A 3,662-nucleotide genomic window follows, 5' to 3' on the forward strand; every position below is an offset into this window, starting at 1 on the left:
GTCAATTCCTGGGCCTGTTCTTTGACAATTCCTTCAGTGCAACTTTGACTTTCTTCAGTCCTTTTGGGTCTTGATTAAACGCCACCTCCTGAAATGGATGAATACCAGCCAATTCTTTTTGGTATAGTGACTGTTTTCTGCCCATGTTTCTTTCTTTTCTTTTTAAATTTATTGTGATTTACATGACAGTTTACAGAGCAAATTCATCTTCCATATTGCAGTTCACATACACTTTGTCTTATGACATTGACTACAATTTACCACAGTGCAGCAGCTCCCCTCCCATTTCCTCCCCATAGTTCCCTCTTCCCCGTGTCCATCCCTCCATGGACTCCTGCCTCCTGAACTGTCTCCCTGTGCATACACAGCCATTCTATTCTCCCATGATTGATCTCTCCAAAGAGTGTATCTACCTGAGGTAAATATACACCTCATATGCCTATCTTTTGTTTGGCTGGAAGCCATAGGAGTAGGTTCAATTCTAGACCTGAAGGGCAGCTAGAGGCCATAGTCTCAAGGGTTTCACCAGGCTCTATCAGACCAGCAAACCAGATCCTTATTTATTTATTTATTTATTAATCATTTTGAGTTTTGTTCCACATTGTTCTCCTACAGTATCCAGGATCTCCTACATAGATATCCCCTCTGAGTGACAGTGGTCTTTGGGCAACGTCTGATTCTTCTCGTCTCATAGTCATATAGGCAGAGGATCTCATGGTGTAGTGGTACCTTGGACTAATTGTTTCCATGTGTCTTTGGTTTTATTCATCCTTCTTTGCTCTGGATGAGAAGAGACCCATTATTGCACATAGATGGCCGCTTGCAAGCTTTTAAGATCCCAGTCGCCACTCACCAAAGTAGGATGTGTAATAATGTTTTTGTGTAGTATGTTATATCAATTGAGCTTGATGTCCCCTGCCACCATGGTCCCGAGCTCACAGGTCCACTACTAGCTCCCTCCAGGTAGCAGGCTGTGGCCAAGAAGTGACTACAAACTTGTCCCTTGTCAGCTCTATTATATACCTGGAAATTCTTATAGAATATTACAAATACTCTTATAGAAGCATTCTCTGTCAACCCTATACAGGGTCATGGGCACACTTCTCCCTGCATAGACAAACCTAGTCGTTCAGCCTGTCCACCCATCTATACACCTGTATACCAGTGTTTGCCATTACTGACAATAGAGTACTGCATGTGCAAAAGGGTTCATCTTTGTTATCTGTAACTCTTATGCACTTCTCTGTGTTTTCTTCTTCCTCAGTGCTACCATGTTGATCACTCACATCTGGGACATTGCCCTTCCCTTTAACCAAATCAATACTTGTTTCTACCTATCTAACAGAGTTCCCTCCCCACCCCTCCCACTCATGGTAACAAACAAAAATTTCCTTCCATATATAAACCTTTCCTTGACTTTTAACTATAATGGAGTAATACAATAGTTGTCCTTCTGTGATTGACTTATTTAACTCAGCATAATGTCATCCAAGTTCAACCACATTATGTGGTGTTTTGCACATTCTACATTATTCCCTAGGATTGCATAGTATTCCATTGTGTATATGTACCATAATTTGGTTATCAACTCTTCTGTTGATGGACACCTAGGTTGTTTCCATCTTTTTGCTACTGTAAATAATGCTGCAATGAACATGGGTGTGCATATATCTGTTCTTGTCCTGGCTCTCACTTCTTTATGACATGTGCCTAATAATGGAATTGTTGCATCAAGTGTTATTTCTAATTTCAACTTTTTAAGGAATCATCATACTGCTTTCCACAGGGGTTGTATCATTTGACAGTCCCAATAGCAGTGCATGTCTTGTAACTTTGGTCTTGTTTTAACAAATTCCCTTAATTTCTTCTTATCTGGGAATATCCTAATTTCACCATTATATTTGCGGAACAGTTCTGCTGGGTATATAATTCTTGGTTAGACATTTTTATTCTTTCAGGGTTTTAAATATACTATCCCATTGCCTTCTTACCTGCCTGGTTTCTGGTGAAAAAAACAGAGCTTAGTCTTATTGGTTGCCCTTTATAGGTAACTTTTCATTTTTCCCTTGCTGCTTTAAGGATTCTTTCTTTGTCTTTGGTTTTGATGAGTTTGATGATGATATATATGTCTTGGTGATTTGCTTTTGGGGTCTATCCTGTTTGGGGTTCGTTGGACGTCCTGAATGGACATATTCTTGTCTTTCACCTTATCAGGGAAATTCTCCTCCAACAAATCTTCAACAATTTTCTCTGTGGTTTTATTTGTCTCTTCCTGTTCTGGAATTCTGATTACATATAACCCACTACCCACAGCCATAGAGTCAGATCTGACTCATAGTGACCCCTTCTTGGGTTTCCGAGGCAGTATCACTATGGAAGTAGATTGCCCCACCTTCCTTCTAAGGAGTGGCTGGTGGGTTTGAACCGCCAGACTTCTGGTTAGCAGTCAAATTATTTTTGATAGTATCTTTCATGAGCCATAGGCTTTCTTCATTTTGTTTTGATCTTTTTTTTTCTGATTGATCCCTTTTCAAATAAGTATTCAGATATTTGTCTTCAATCTCATTAATTTTGTCTTCATTGAATTGATTCTACTTTGCCCTTTCAATGTGTTTTCTATTTCTGAAAATTTAGTATTAATCTTCTGAATTTCTGTCTTTAGGTTTTGTATAATATCTAATTTTTCATTTATTTTGTCATTTTGTTCTTGTATTTTCTTCCAAAATGTTTTTAGCATTTTGTCTGTGTTTTCCTTAATTATGTTAGTGATTTCCTTGATCTGTCTCTCAATTCATTGAAGATAACTAAATATAATTCTATTGAATTCCTTATCAGGGAGTTCCAATGCTGCTTCTTCCTCAAGGATGTGTTCTGGGTCTGTATCCTGCTCCCTTGTTTCTACTCTTTATCTTGCTTCTTTGTGTAGACTATGAAGGTGTGTTGTCTCTGAGACATTGTGAGTTGGTTGTATTTATATTTAATTGGTGATTGTATGTTGGTGTGATTTGCCCAGGTTTTCATTTTTGTTGTTGTTGTTGTTTGGATTTGTCTAAGTGAGCAGGGTACGGTGGTCCTCTATTTGATAGTTGGCAGCACTTATGCATGCACTACCTATCTCCTGGTGGGTGTGATAATGAGAGTGGCTTCACAGATCTCTGTTAACTTTTTGTGAAGAGCAGTTAAGGGTGAGTCAGGCTTTTATTGGTAACTGTATATCACTGGCTAGTTGGTGCAGAAGGAAGTTGGTGCAGGATGTGTGGGTGTGGTTGGGTCATATGGCCATGGTTGCTGTCTCCCATTCAGTTAGACAAAAACAACAATAAAAAAAAATAAAAAAAAAAACGTAAAAGGAAGAGAACAAAAAACACATGCTACATAAACATGTAGGAACATTCATTAAAAAAAAAAAAAAAAGAGGAAAGGCAATAAATGAGAGGAAACAATATTTAAAGAAATACTTTAAAAAGCCAAAAGAAATATGAATAGAAAGGGGGAGGAACCCACAATGTCTGTGGAAGGGGAAAGAGAAAAGAGGTAGAGTAGGAGAATAATGATGAAAAAATGGGGAAAAATGCAAAAAGAAAAACAAGGAATGGGTAGAACCAAAAAACAAAAACAAAAACAAAAACTGGGGAACCAGGGAAAGGGAGAAGGGAAAAAGC

The sequence above is a fragment of the Orycteropus afer genome, unplaced genomic scaffold (genome assembly GCF_000298275.1).
Source record: "Orycteropus afer afer isolate SDZICR_OR568_19922 unplaced genomic scaffold, OryAfe1.0 scaffold00280, whole genome shotgun sequence".
NCBI classification, from domain to species: Eukaryota; Metazoa; Chordata; class Mammalia; order Tubulidentata; family Orycteropodidae; genus Orycteropus; species Orycteropus afer.